This window comes from Strongylocentrotus purpuratus, unplaced genomic scaffold (assembly GCF_000002235.5).
Source record: "Strongylocentrotus purpuratus isolate Spur 01 unplaced genomic scaffold, Spur_5.0 spur5_scaffold_19, whole genome shotgun sequence".
Classification (NCBI taxonomy): Eukaryota; Metazoa; Echinodermata; class Echinoidea; order Camarodonta; family Strongylocentrotidae; genus Strongylocentrotus; species Strongylocentrotus purpuratus.
In genome coordinates, this window is record NW_022145604.1 from 21,416,666 (window position 1) to 21,433,060 (window position 16,395).

General features: G+C 39.0%; 1 protein-coding gene across 1 annotated transcript in view; it reads left to right on the forward strand.

Moving 5' to 3' along the window:
• Positions 1–16,395, forward strand: part of LOC589343 (integrin alpha-9) — a gene marked incomplete at its 3' end in the record, with an annotated part of 84,573 nt that overhangs the window by 20,485 nt on the left and 47,693 nt on the right. The window lies entirely within an intron of this gene.

The following is a 16,395-nucleotide window of genomic DNA, read 5'->3' on the forward strand; positions in this document are numbered from 1 at the left end:
GGGCTCACAAGTTGGCCAAGAGATTTCAAAATGCTATTGATGAGCATGAGTCATTTTGGCAAGGTTTATAGGTAGACAAGGAGATCTAGACGAGCAGCATTCTCATTTTTCATCATGAAATATGAAAATTGGATTTGCATACCCGCAAAGATGGATATACCATTTTCTCTGAAACCCGAGTTGTAGCTTTTCATAAGGAAATGTGGAGGAGTACATGATTTAATACGGATTACCTTAGAATGCACTCGAAATGGTGAAACCAAACTCTTTAATCAAAATGTACTTTTTTCCTAATATAATAAAATATTAATAATATAAGATGCTAGTGTATATTTCTTTTCAATTCGTTCTTTTTAAAGGATCCACATTTAATACTAAATTATGTAGTAACATCTTTAATGACAATATTCTTTTTTTTTCATTCTTTAAAAGCGATTTAAGAAGGCGAATCATGTTTTTCACGCATTTGAAAATCGTTAATAACAATAGACAGGTTTGATTGTATTTCAAATAAGATACGAGATTCGTTGACATTACATGTACGTCGGTGTCAGGTAAAAATGTCAGAGGTGAACATTTTAAACATTTTTTTTACCTCTGACATTTTGCACCGAACCCTTATGCTCAAGTCCTTTTCGTCACAATTCGTGTGCTTCTTCTGCAACCGCTCTTGATCAGGTTCAGGAATAGGAAAATTAGCCTCGGATAAAGGGAGGAGGGGCGGCCCCAAAGTTGGCTGAATTTTTTAAATATTAAAACATAAGCCCATTTCTGTGTTTAGAAAGGAGATGTTAACATGTACATCCATTTGATTCCAGGGATTGATTATTTATACAGAGAAACGCTTGGCATTATTTAAATTGTATATCATTGAGATTCTTCTCGTGTATGAAATTTTATGAATAAAGTCATTGGCGTAGAATGGAGAACAAGGGCCAAGCCATTTAGTGAATGAAGTCGAATTTAAATGGCCACAAATTATAGGGAGCGTGCGGAGGGGTGCCTTCATATTGTTCATATTTTCCTTTTCTCCATTTCTCTCTCTTTCCTTTTTTGGTTCTTTCCCTGTAAAATATTTCTGATGTTCGCTTGGGACATGTAGCTTCGCCAGTACTTGTCTTGCAATGTGTACGTCCTCTTGATATTTCCTCTCAACATTCTACATCTCAACATTATTAATCGCAACATTCTACATCTCAACATTATTAAAGATAAACTTGAGTTGTGGTAAAAAAAAGAAAATAAATTCTCACAAAATCTAACGAAACTTACACTGAATATTCAAGATTACAAATAAATGTCATTTGCCGAACAATTTTTGGTAGAAAATGTATACTGGCTGAGTAATGAGGATAGAAATATAAGGAAATCAAGGTAAGTAGCCCCGACACCATTTGTGTAGTCCCATATATATCTTTCTGTGTATGGTGCTTGTTACTTTACCAAGGCTGGGCCAAATTTATTATGATTTTGATGACTCCAGAACCTTGCAGTACACACCAATACTTACATGCTACATGATCAACTTTTTCTGATCCATTCCACACCTTTTCTTTCACAATGCAATCGCATGACCAGAACTCAACTTTATCTTTAATCGCAACATTCTACATCTCAACATTATTAATCGCAACATTCTACATCATACGGTCATGTGCAGCTCTCAGCTCCTCTAGCTATGTTGCCTTTAAATGGATGCATAATGGGTTAACTGTCACTCGAAGGTGTGAGGGGAGCGCTGATTGCCCCTTTTATTGGCGTCTTCCTTCCCCTTTCCCAAAATAGACCAGGGTGCACCGTCATCCACAGCCGGGTGAGAACACGTGGGACCCATGCATGTTACCCATCATATGGAAGCTTACATGACGAAGTATTTGAACTCGGCAAGTCGACTTGTTTAGGACGAGAAGACGAATTATTTGAACCTGGAAAGTTGACTTGCTAAGTCGACTTGCTAAGTTCCAACAACTGGTCTTCTTGTTCTAAATTATCTCGTCATGTCGTCGGCACATTTATACGTTCACGAACAAGTATAATCGTTGACTCTTCTTATCTTCTTGTCTTCCTATCTCCCTATCTTCTTTTCTACCTATCTCCTTATCTTTGCTCATCTTCTCATCTTCTTATCGTCTTATCCTCAATAATTATCTCGTCATCTCGTCGGCACTTTTTAGCTACTTATACGATCACGAACGAGTATGATCGATGACTCTAGATCTACCTGTCGTCTGCTCACCATGGAGACTAGTCGCTGGAACGTGCGGCTAAAGATATATAACTGAGATCCTGTCCTTACGGACTTTATTCTGTCTGGTTAGAGCAAGGCATCTGTTCATTCCTTCTGTGAGGCGTAAACAGAGACAATACAGTTTTTAAAACCAACCCCCCCCCCCCCGAAAACGGAGGGGGGAGGGGCCTATTTCCGAGGAAAAGAATCTGAGAACTTAAAGAGAACAAAAAAGACACATAAATTGTAGATGGTCACAATTTTTCTTCGATGGGCTATATGGATATGCCCTATTAGCTTTATTTAAAATAAAGGAGGGGGTTGACCCTAAATTTGCCAGGAGATGCTTGAGGTCATCATTTTCTGTCCATACAATAAAATTATTACAAAGTTAGATGGGGCCTGGTCAGATCACTTTGAATGTTGTAGCATGCCGAGATCTTTGGAATGCACTAATTGCCATAATTACATAAACCTAGTGGCGTAGCTATGGGGGCGCACAGGGCAATTTGAAGTGGCAAAAAGAAGAAGAAACAAAGGCGACCCTCTCGCCGCCCCTAGTATTAATAATTGGTCTTTTTTAATTCGCATTTCATCTACTGAGTACGATGGTGCACCCCGATCGTAGTGCCCTCTTAATAAATATAACCATTGCCTACGCTTTGCCACTGCTAGTCTGCTACAACAACAATAAAACAACATGTATGAAAGTACATGTACTAAAAAGTATGAAGGGTAAAGAAAACGAATCTTTTTGTGGGCAGTTTTATGCAAATCATCATTGTCAGTGACAAAATAAGCATCGACATGATGGACACAGACGAACATCTACGTGTATTTAGGGAAAATAAATTGAGGCTCAGTTTGTTTAGACAGAATATTTCCGTTTCCATAACCGCATGGTTGTCTAGCTGGTCATCGACTCTTCGTGCAGACAATTATAAAAATATTTTACCTACCTAACAATGGCAACACGGCATAATAGGGAGACAAAATTATACATTGAACGTCTGGACAAGGATTTAAATGTAGATGTAGATGAAGATAAATCAGTTTAGGGATTCAGTCGATAGGGCTTTGTATGAATGCAAGACGATAAGTCGATTGAACTTTATTTCGTAAAGAAATTTGACAGCTTCAGTACGTGATGGGATTAATCAGGCTTGCAGAAGTATTTTTATTTTTAGTCATAATAGTCATGAGATTCTTGGCAATATTTTCATGCAGCATTATTGAAAGCATCGACATTAGCAGTGGGGTAGCATGGGCTCAAAAATTGAGTGGGGGGGGGGGGGGCGCTGGCATCATTTGGGCACCGGCCTTACTTGATATACAACACGTCCACCGACTGGATGATGGGGTGAGAGGGGTCCTATCACCCTTATCAATGTTCCATCCCCCATTCCCCAATATTCTTGACTAAAAGAATATCCCCGTTAATGATGACAATTATCAGTAATCATTATGACTGCGTTGTTCGTCAAATATCTGCATTGGATACACAGAGGGTCAAATGTCGTCAGTAAGAAAGTCTATAGGCAAGAAATGTATGAATATTTCGTATCGAGCGCCTGATGCTTTCGTCAGTGTGGAAGTCGTTTTGCTTTTGTATTAACTTTGAGGAACCCATCGAGTTTTATTTTGGGGGCACAACTGACGCCTTACCCTTCATACGACATACATGCTTGTCAGAAACGTTTGGATGTGTACCCCCCCCCCCCCCCCCCCCCCCCCCCCCCCCCCCGTTTCAAGTTTACAGAATGCAGGATCCGATACTTCCCAGCGTTGGTTTATTCTTGGAATGTTGCTATACAGGAATGCCAAATCTTTAGGGATGTGTGACTCCACTGCATAAATCACACCCTTCCTGAGTGAAGATTTCAAGCACAAACTGTGTAGATACTGACAGACGTCTCTACAAATTTATGTACATGTTCAACAATTTGTTTTTATAAAGGTTGATTTATGGTAAAAATGAACCATAATTCATGGTTTTTTTCTCATTTTCGATGACAGTGTAGAAGAAGAATTATAGTATGAATGTCTCATGTAAAAGACCACTCTGTATACTGTATGCCGTCGTAGACGAAATATCACAATAAAGTGTTGAACAGTTTTAACCAAACTTTTTAATGCTACTTGTACGTGTAGTCCCTTATACCGATTTCTGCAATGTCCACGTTTCTCAGCGATACTGAGATAAACTGTACGTGTAGACTAGATGTAAAGATGTAGATGAAATATGTGATTGATTTGATATCAAGTCTGCTTTAGTGTCATTGAAATTGTTGATATCAAATTATTTTACGAGCACACCATCTTTTGGGCCGTTTTAGAACTCAGGCAAATCATACCACTAGAGTAAAATGCAAATTTCGTGCAGGCACGTACATTTAGCTCAACGTTCAGAAAACACGACTCGGACCGTACATGGGCAGTTGTCATGAAATACCGCAATGTTGTATTCCAGTGCTAAGTAAACGCTCGAAGCACTATCACAAGTCACCCCTGAAGTAGGGCGGGGTTTGGGCGGGGTGTAAAACATTCCCCCTTTCACCTGCAATTCTCCGTGCAGCGTGGGTAACAATGCACCACTTTCCCTCATGGTCTATTCTCTGCCTCACTTTCTCTCACCCCTACTCACAGCCCTCCAGGGGCCCCCTCCATTATGAAACGTAATATCTTGGCTGGTCCCCCGACTGCCCCTTAACCAAATATTGTCAGCCGCCGCCATTTGCCTCAGTGTAGATTGAAATCATGTCCTCTGTAGAACGTGACAGTTACCTGTCTGAGTACATGGTGACATTGCACGTTGAAGCATATATTACAAGCACGGGATGATATGTGGAAGGATGGTAACAAATTGGACCAACATGCAGCATGTGGAAGATGTCCAAGTTTTATGCAGCAAAATGTTCGAGGTTTCTTGTATAGGAAATATATAGACAGACATTAACATGGATGTTCAGAGTGGGGTTGGAAATAAACGTCTGCGAAAGTCCACAATCCAGACTAATTAAATTTTATTTTTTGAAATTATATTTCGAGGTTATGCCCAAAAAGGTAAACTTGCCCCCGGAGGCGTTTCATGGAGTTCCATGAGCAGGAGGGTAGTATATTTTCCCCTATATCTTATCTCGAGAAAATCCTTGTAAATAAAAGACAATATAATTAAAATGCAAGACTGTCCATATACATGTACATGTACATGTAGTTGCACTGCTAAATCGTATACAATCGCACTACCGGTCTGACGTCACTGCGATTCAGAGCCGATTTCGCTTTTTCCTCCTCCTAAGATTCGATTAATCATATGAATATTGAAACCATCTAATCGTTCATTAAGAGTTTACATGTTTGAATGTCAGATCGTACAGTGTGCGCCGGGCCTTACTCTACATCTACTTCCTTTGGCACTGCATTAATCACTTCATGATATATTTATCACTAGACTCTCTACCCTACATACATTATGAGCACATATTAGGTGGGATTAACCAGGCTATTTTCGTCATTTTCCTCGTTCTATTTCTGCACATCCAGCTACATGTAGGAAGTAGCAATCTATTTCATATATCTTTGCAAGCTAGATCCAAGAGGTCCACTGCTTTTTAAAAGGCAAGTTCACCTGATGTTGAGTTGGTTTTAATGGAAGCATAAAACATGCGAGAAACAGGCCAGTGACAGTTTCAGCAAAAATCGATTAAAAAGAAGAAAGTTGTGAATTTTTGAAGGTGCGATCAACCAAACACAAAGTGGCAACTCTGTGACGTATCTTGCGAACTCCCCCTCCCCTCCCCCATTTGCCGTGTACTAAAAAGCTTCAAATTTGTTGATTTTCACTTAAGAAAATGTACAATCATACATTCACCCGAAATGTAATTATTGCAACTATATAATTAAACAACTCCTGTATGAAACAAATCTATTCCGTCATCAATAACTTAGAAAATGAAAGTTTATGAAATTGTCTGTACAGAGCAAATAAGAGAGGAGCGTGCAAGATACGTCACAGTGTTGCCAATTTGTGTTTCACTGATGACAACTTCAAACATGTATAAATTTTCTAGTTTTAATCGGATATGGCTCAAACTTTCACTTTTTTGTTGCTCTCAATTTTTTGCTTTTATTAAAACCAAGCTAATATTAGAGGGTGGACACATGTGGTACGGTAATGTTCGTGGATATATATGCAAATCATATTACAACACATCCATCCGTATATATCGGTGATACGTTGTTGAGTCAAAACTTCGCTCATTTTTCAGACAAGGACGTTCTGTGTGACGGTGCTTGTAGAATGTGGATGTATCAATATTGTTTCTACAGTGACTAGTGATTTTTGTTTTTCTATTTTTCTTAGAGTTTTAAAGTTGAAGGTTACTCTTGTAGCGAATTTGAAAATGGCACACAATGATTATTTTATAGGATGTACTCCTTTAGTATAAAATCTTGAGCTTTCTCAATCTTTTTTAAATAATGTTAATTATCATAACTGTAAGCTTGCCATATCTTGTATTCATTTCAAACTAGCAATCTGCATAAAAGTTACCACGTATGTACATGTAGAGGCTACTATTATTATGTAATCTACGTTGTCGTAGGCCCAATCTAGGCCCAATCATTTTTTTAAAATCTTTTCCCTGCTGCTCTCCTTTCGTTTTAAATATTTTCCGCCCCTCTTACATTTATAGGGGTGAGGGCGCGTTCCTTTTGCGCCCTGTAGTTAGGCTACGCCATTGTAACCATGTACCTCATTTCGAATTCAGCTTTTTAAGTGTATGTATCATCAAGATGTAATAATGTAGGAGAACGGCTCTGATTGAAAGTCGCTTCTTTTCCTCGGGCTCGCTTGATACGGAAAACACTTGTTGAGCCCCCCTTGGTCAACCCCATGTTGTGACGGGTGGACGGGAAATCCGTTGAGGGACTACCATCGGGGTGACACGGGGGAACCCTCCTTGACCTCGCTAAGGTCAAGCTATCAAGCATAACGTGTGTTTAATTACGTGAGTAACGAAAAGCTGTGGTTTGGGGGATGCCATAATAAGTGACACAAGAATGAGTGTTTGGGTATGTAGCCCACTGACCTGGCAAAAATTGATTGGGATTTGAATTACTTCCAATTTACTTTTCTTTCTTCTTTTTTTTCTTCCTTCTTTTCGTTACCTTTCATTTCTTTTCTTTCTTTTTTGTAACATTTGTCTTTTCTCTTAAGTCTTATCTTTTCTCTTCTATTCTTTCCTCATCTTGTCTTGTCTTGTCTTTCCTTCTTTGTTTCCCCTTGTGCTTCCCTTTTCTCACTTTTCTTTCTGTTCTTTTCTTATCCTTTCTTTTGCTTCTGTTCTTTACTTGACTTCTCTCATTTTCTAAATTATTTTCTTTACATTCATTTCTTCTTGTTTCTCTCTCTCTTTTTCCTTTCCTCTCGTTTCATTTCTCCTTTCCTTGTATTCCCCCTTTTTTCTTGGGGAAGGGGAGGGGGTGGTGCTGAATAATTGAGGGCAAGATTTGGAACGAATGAAGAAAGGCGAAGGTTATGTTTTGATTTCCCAAAATAAATTCGTTTCAGGAACACCCGCAAGGAGGCAAAGTGTCGTATGTACGAAGGAGGGGAGGCGAAGTTCAAATTTGTACATGATACTAGGGGGAGGGAGGGAGAGAGAGAGGGGGAGAGAGAGGGGGGGGGGGGGGGGTCAAAGTGATTGAATGCAATGCCTGCCACTTTATTTATAGCCGCGATAATTTAATTGAAGGTAAATAAAACCCTAAATTGCAGAAAATAACACGTTCTAATTAAGAAACAAATGGGGGAAAATACCGTTACAACGGTAGGCCTCCAGTCTTTGAAAGTACGAAAGCATCTATGATAAAATTGTTTAACAGATGATTTAAATGTCAATGTATTTTTGCGCAATCACTGCCTACATTTATATCGGTCCACACTGCAATGTATGAACCGACGGTAATGATTTTCTTTATAGATTTAGATAATATTGTTTCACGCCTTATTTATTGAGTAATGTTCGTAAATTGGCAAAGATGTCTCATACATGGTTACCTATTAAATCCGTTGTCTTACGATATTAATTATTTAATACCAGTGCGTAAATGTGAGGCCCCACGAAAATGCTAATGGTTAGAATATTTAGTAATTAATATAACAGAATGAACGAATGATTTGATATGGCAGCCAACCTCTTGTATACATCGTCGTATAAACAGACCCGTGCAAACTGAATTGTCACAAAAAATTGAAAAAGTACAAGATATGCTTATAGAACTCTTTTACTAGTATGATAGCTCCACAAAATGTAACATCTATGGGAAGTTTGACCCGTTTTTAATCAATTTCAAGGACTTTGACAGACTTTATGAACATGCAGAATGACAGATAGCATCTTTTCATATTTCAAACACTCAATGCCCCACCCCATGAAAGGAAATAAAAAGCAGGCCATCAATACATTAGAAGAGTTACCCTTTCTTTGACATTTATCATCTGTGAGCCATTAGCTCGGTTTGATTTGTGCACAATGACGTAGTGTACAAAAAACACTTCAAAAGAATATCCAAAACTTTATTCCTACTCGTTATTGTTACAATTGACTGTATCAACTTCTGAAAGAGCGTGGGTCGTTTTTGTTACTTTTCTATTCATATTTTTAACCGCAAGCCAAATGTTAGGATAATTGGCAGTTTGAGGTACTTTCGTAACAGAGAGGATATGGGTCGAATAGGCGAATTCATGATGTTATCAAGGGAAAGAGGAGCGTCACACATCAAGGAGAGTCCCAATTAAAAGAAAAACATTCTACAAGCAAGTCATCAGATTTTGGAGGTCCGTTTTAGTCCCAAATGTCATGATACGCAAGTACACTGTATAAGAATGCAACCCCACCCTACATTTTTTTTCTTTTTTGTTTAAACCGTACGCCAAATATGAGGGTAATTGACAGTTTTAAGTGCTTTACTGACAAAGGGCGGATTCAGGATTTCATTAAGGAAAGAGGGGTTCACAAAATCAAAGTGGGTCACAATAATTGTTTAAATTATTTAAAAAAGGGGAACAAATGTCACCATCAGATTTTGGTGTCATTCTTATACTCCCAATATTATGATGAGCAAGTAAGAAAGCCCCCCCCCCCCCCTCCCCAATAAAATGGGAGGGGCGGACCCAATGTCCTTCTCTGGATTTGTCTACAGGTCGTTTGCGTTGCCTGCCTGCCTGCCGGGGATAGTTTGCATTGTATCAATATCATAAGAGTCAAACGATGTTTTAGACGAGAGTGAAATAATATAAGTAAGTAAAAGTAAGTAAAATAAAAGTAAGTAAGTAAAATTGTGCACTTGAAGAAGAATAAGAAGCGTTTAATAATATTGTCACAGCTCTAGTCATGTGATCCATGGTAGATCAGATTCTGTAGGGAATGTCTCAGATGGGTCAATGACCATGCATTCATCGTCTGGAAGTATTGTGCTGCCCTATAGTTAAAGATAAGACACACACACATTCGATCGCAAACCAAACCATAACACTAACTCTGACCAGGGAGGTGAGACTCCTCCCTGCCCTGACCATACATGTGTTGAATATAGTTGACGAAAGACAGCTCCTACCAATAATGTCGCCCGAACAATAATTGTCACCAAAGCAAAATGTCGAATCACCTATCAGTGAGTCAGTTCATTGTCAATGTCAAGATGGGACTAACGATAATGACCTTTGTCGCGCTCAGTGCAATTCGGCGTGACTTCTGGAGCCCAGAGGCAAATCATGGCCATCATTCCGCGGCTAAGTACGGGGGCTTTATCTGGCCTCCGTGGAGTGTTCCCGTGTTGACTTAACGACTTAAAAGTGCAATGGTTGACACCTTTCTATGAACCGGAGCACCATCATAATGGACATCATGGCGCGTCTGGAAATGATTTCCTCCGAAGAAAAGAAGAAAAACATTTTCATGGTTGTCAGATGTGCATTTCTCATGCCTCATTGGCTTGTCAGTATTGTACATCACTGATGGACAGCTCAACACCGGTAGTGGCAATCAAGCTTTGACACCTTGTGAAGAAAAGAAAAATTGAATTATCATGAGCTCGTATTAAACAGGGCAAATGCCGGTGGAAGTTGTTAATAAAGTTCATTTTCTCCCTCTACTGCATGCAAACTCTAGAACATTCCCCCTCCTCAATTAAAATCATCACCAACAATAGAATAATTCAAGCAGAGTTTGAAGACCTATATATAGGCATATCTGTTCTGAACCTGAAACCACAATTTTCACTGAACTCACACTGTCACGGCTTGGTAGCTTGTATGTACTCGAACACTGACTCATTGATGACATCTCAAAGCGTTATGTATCCAGTGGAAAAGGCGCTAACTGCAACTATTATTATTATTATTAAAAGGATAACTCTATACATTATGTGAATAAAGTGGAAATCTAATAGGAGTAGGAACTGTGTGGACAATAACCAATAAAGTGCCACGCCCACTATTAATAACATGCCACGCCCACTGATCCAAAAAATCCGTGAATGATCGTTGTAGATGGAGACATGGACTTTTAGGGGAAAGTCCCGATGTACTCTTTGATATTTTCACTGTATCCAGACTTATAAAAGTGCCACACCCATTTTTAAACTGCCACGCCCACTGATGTACCTCGTAGTAATCCACGCATGGTAAAACCTCATACGGAGACACATGGACTTACATGTGTCCATTCGGGGGAAATGGGAGAATTTAGGCCACTATACACATGTATATCTCGAAATGCAGTGGTTTAGTAGTGAATAGTGTCACTGGACTTTGAATCAACAGGTTTGTGGTCGTATCTCGGCTGTTGCATTTTGCCTGAAAGAAATATTGACTTGCAAAGAATGTGGTGTTTGAACTTGCCATACACCTATGCCTTCATTATTCAGTCAGACCTGCCTATAAAGGCCACTCAAGGGAAACAGAGAAAGTGGCCATTGAAGACAGGTTGCATTTCTAGACAGGTTCTAAAACACACATTTCTTTCTCTAGGGAGACAAAATAGATGGCCACTAAAAACAGGTGTCCGTTATAGAGAGGTCACATCTAGGACAGGTTTTACTGTGTGATGAATACAACTTAGGCGATGGAGATGGTGCATGAATTGTGTAAAAGTTTGGGAGAAATATAATGCTCCTTGTGTCACTCTCTGTAGTTCAATTATGTCATCTGAATTTCTACGGAGAGGGGCTTCAATGCTCATGCAGACATTTAACGTTGGAATTGTGAACTGGTGAACCATAGTCAGAAAGTTATTTTTAAAGTAGGCTGTTAGCGATTATGAAGTCATGGTTCATGAACCGGCGGAAAATTACTGCTGAGAATGATTGAGCGCTGAAAAATAAGCAGATTTTTGTTGGGGATTACAGGACCTTGCCAACAAGATCAAGTTCAAGATCCAGACGAAGCTGTGGGTGACATGGACCAAGTTTTCGTTCAAGTGCATGCACGTTCAGCACAGAGAAAAGAGGAAGGAAGATGGAAATAAAGAGAGAGAGAGAGAGAGAGAGAGAGAGAGAGAGAGAGAGAGAGAGAGAGAGAGTTGGATTTTTAAGATCCGATATTTGGACTAACACCATATTCGGGCAGTGAGGTGCACGAAGAAGTAATTTCTGCAATTTTCGCTACAAAAAGCGTCCCAAATTTTGAGCAACATTCAGGTACTGAGATAATATTTGGGCAAAAGGCGTCACCCCCCCCCCCCTTCCCCTTGTGAAAATGTTCCCGTGAGCCTGTGATTAGCACCTTCTTGTATCTTATGCAACGCTACAATTCTGAAAACTCCGTCGAAATCGTGCATGTTTCCAAAATGTAGATTTTACTTGTTGCAATCACGGCCGGGGGTGACTTGTTATTTATTGCTAAAGGTTTTGTAGGACTTGATTTCGCTCTGTATAGGCCCCTCCAGATTTCGTTTTGTATAATTATAGGACTTAAATCTATTTTTGTATTGCATGCAGAAGGCCCAATTTTTTTTTGCTACAAGTGATATTTGGCCGAATGCCACAATTGTGATATGTGATGCCTTCTTCTCTTCTTTTCTTTTTGCAACTATCATCGACGGGCTTTCCTTTGAAGTTTGATTTATCTTCAGTCTTCTGTGTCCAGAGTAATGATGGGACGATGCTCTTTCTTTTTCGATCTGGCCGATTTTTATGTTAATTTGACAGTTAACATGGTAAAGATCAAGAAATACAATTTAGGTATTTGCTGAAACAGGAAATGCTCTTCATTTCTATTGCGACTCCCATTTAACATGTTTATATTTATGTCTAGACATATTAGTTTGACACGTCTAGACATTTTGAGATAATTATGTCTGGACATTTTGAAGTATGAACATTCTAATAAATACCATGTAAAGTTATATCATTAGCCACATACCACAAATGCGATAAGGTACTGTACTGCCCCCATAAAGCATGAGACATCATGATCATAAGACCGGGCTTAGTCCAAACTTGCCCGATCATGCCAATTATATAGACCCGTTTACTAACATATTCAAATTTCTTGATTTTTCTTTTCTGAGTGTTAGGGGGCACAATTTGAAAAGCAAGATGCGATGCAAAGAAGGTGATTCAACATTTGCTCTGGCGACGATTGCAAAGGAATTTGCTTGTTTTAAGTTTTAGGGATAGGGTTAGGTATAGCTTTAGGTCCAGGGTTGAAGTTCATTTTGTGTATGAAAATACTGCGGAGCAACTGTCGCATGAGCGTCGTACAATCACAAAGAGAGTGCATAAAAACAGTATCATCCTGACACCTTGCCAAAAAAGATGATAATTATAGTCTATTCGTAGCCTCTTGCTAAGCTCTGTAAACGAGGCTATCCCTTCCCTATACTATAGTTTGCAGGCATAAACCCTTATTACTCTTTATTCATAACAGTGTTTGTACTGTAAGACTAGGCCGACGGCATACTACATAGGCTCTGTACTGTAGCTGCTCTCGACTTGACACTTCCAGAGACAGGGAGACTGACAGAGCTAGGCTCTGGTCAAGGCTTAATGAATTTTGGGTTAAATTTTAACAAATTAAAGTCTGCGTTTAAAGACTACTTTCCCCATAATTTGAGGGGATTTAGAACAAATTATGTTTGACTTATTTTCGGGAGCGACAGTGACGCCGTAGCAGATCAGGATGATTCCTGAGTAATACAACCATTCGATATTATATATGAAATCTGACTCAGCCCCAAGATAGGGTCTATGGGTAGACCACAGTATGGGCTAGATTATTTATCCACGCGGCCTGCTAAAGGGATGTGTTATTTATTCATGTATGGAGTATGAAGAGTTTCATGATTGTTTTATAAAAGATAGAAATATTCTACTGGAAAATAACTCGCTAGATAATATAACTCATTGTGAATTTCTGAAGAAAAATAAAAGAAAGAAAGAAAGAATACACCACGAGAAAACACAATGGGGACCCTTTCCCTCATCCCCATCCCAGATAGCTTGGTTTGTCTCATTTCATCGACCTAATAGAACCGGTGCCCCTCTTCTCATAAAACCAACACCCTCGCTAGCTGGGCACACGCTATACGCCACTGGTACGCTATATGGTATTGCCCCACTTGGGAACAGAAACAACAATAAATCTCACCAATCATTTTCATTTTACCTAAACCTTACCATCTCTGTAAGACAAAAAAAAAGTGAAATTCCAGCGTCAAATGGACATGTTCAAGGCAAACTGCTTGAAGGGACCCCTCATTCTTCCCACGATCGTACCCGGGTCCGTCTCCTCCGTCTCCTCCGTCTCCTCCGTCTTCACCTTGGAATCTCGGATGTTTCTACTCCTTTCCGATCCCGTCTGAGAATTAGTGCTCCTATCAAGGCCAGACCCTGCAAGACGCTCCAAATTTAGGCATACACTTGGCCTTCACTCCCAGACTTAAAGCTATATGTTCACACGGGACAGTTGTAGTTTTAAACTACCGTGTAAACACGGATCCACTAACAACTGATGCGGGTTTAGGCCATCAATAAAAATATTCATGTTTAGCGTCCCCTCCCGCTTGCTTAATGGGGGCCGCCTCATTTTTTTTTTTAAAGAAAAAAAAAACATGAAAAACATAGCCTACTGCTAAAATGATCCATTTCTGATTTTTGTTTTTAAATTAAAAAATGCCAGCATGGTGAAGGCGGAAAAATACTCTGATAGTTCTCACTCTTTTCATGTCAGCATGGAAGTATCGTATAGAAGGAAAAAATCCCCTGAAAATGTTAGCTCGTCAAATGCCTTCATATTTCAAATCTGCAAGAAAAAAGCTACGTTTGGACCAAACATTTATGTGTAATCCTAGATACCAATGAATGTGTTCAGAACATGACAATTTTCCATCATTTTTATGATTTCCAAAGCTCACAGTGTCTATACATAAATTCTCATTTACTGCATTAATCACTCTTTCAAAATATGATCGCATGACCTGGGACCCGTCTTATAAAGAGTTTTTTTTTAATCACATTTTATTTGCGATTGATATCGATCTATATATTATTACATAAGAGATAAGAAGTTGTAAACTGGCGATTGATTGGAGGACTTACGTTTGATTCGGATCTATCGTAACTATTTATAAGACGGGGTACAGATGTTCAGATGTAAGTTAACATATAATGATCAAGATGAATGAGGAATAATTATTATGAAAATAACTATCAAGATGTGTAAACTAAACTTCGATCTTAGTGTACATGTACGTCATCTGGGACAGAATAATTTATAGAGAGTGATATACAGGAGCATTGTGGTATATTGGTGAAGGCCCGTGACTCCCATACGAGAGGTCCCTGGTTCGATACTCGCTCAATGCTTCCATCTTTGGGCAAAGCGTTTCACCCACATCGTCTCTCTTGTGTCTCGACCCAGGTGTGAATAAACCCGAGAATAGACCTTTTTACAAACAAATGTTTTCCTTCACAATCCAGAAGCTTGCTAGAGGCTTGTCAGACATAGCAAAAGCAAATGTATGCAAGGTGGATTCCATCAATAGAGATGCCATTTAATATGCATAACTGGTAAATTAGCTTACATGCTTACATGGAATATGTGCTGGGGTAATAGTAATTGCAGGGTAAGCTTTCCCAGGTTAACACAATTATTATTAAAATATAATTCCATGAGGAAATATTTTAATTATCTTTTCAAGTTGGATGGAGGTTTTTTTTCACACGGCATATTGTATCAAAACTTGATACACATCTCCCTGGTTCCACTTATCAAAGAAAAAACAAAATTCTCTTGAAAGTCTGCAGATACTTGATGATTCATTTTCTTCCATATCATCAAAAACTGATCTATTCAATACCGCAAGGCAAACACACCTGCACACACTTGTATTCTAAGCCAGTTAAGTTTAAAGATAAACTCCAGTACTGGTAAAAAAATTTAAAAAAATTCTCACAGAATCAAACGAAACTTACACTGAATGTTCAAGATTACAAATAAATGACATGTGCCAAACAATTTTGGAAGAAAATGTATACTGGCTGAGTAATGAGCATAGAAGGACTAGGGTAGTACCAGCCCCGACACCATGTGTGTTGTCCCATATATAGCTTTCTATGTGAGTGCTTGTTACTTTACCAAGACTCGGTCAAATTTATTATGATTTTGATGACTCCAGAACCTTGCAGTGCACACCAATACTTACATGCTACATGATCATCTGTTTCTGATCCTTTCCACACCTTTTCTTTCACAATGCAATCGCATTACCAGTACTGAAGTTTATCTTTAAGCATGGTGTTATCTTTTTCCTTCTTCAGACTGACATGCACTTGAATTCCACAATGTAGGTTAAGCCCCGAAGTCGTTATCTTTCCCGGCAGTTCTTAAACGGATATGTGTTAAAAATATTATTGTCCTATATGGAAGTTTGTATTAGGCCATGCACAATTCATGCCTGGTTTCTTGCCCGGGTTCTTTCAAATTTAGGAGGGGTTCCAGTCATTTAGTATTTGATATTTTCTTGTATGGGAATTGCTAGCATGGTCATATTTTGAACATAAATTTTCCTTATTTGCATTTGAGGTTGAGTTATGAGAAGAGGTGAAAGACAACTTGTGAGCGTTATCATTGTCAGATACAAAATGTTCCCTGAAAAGCATGG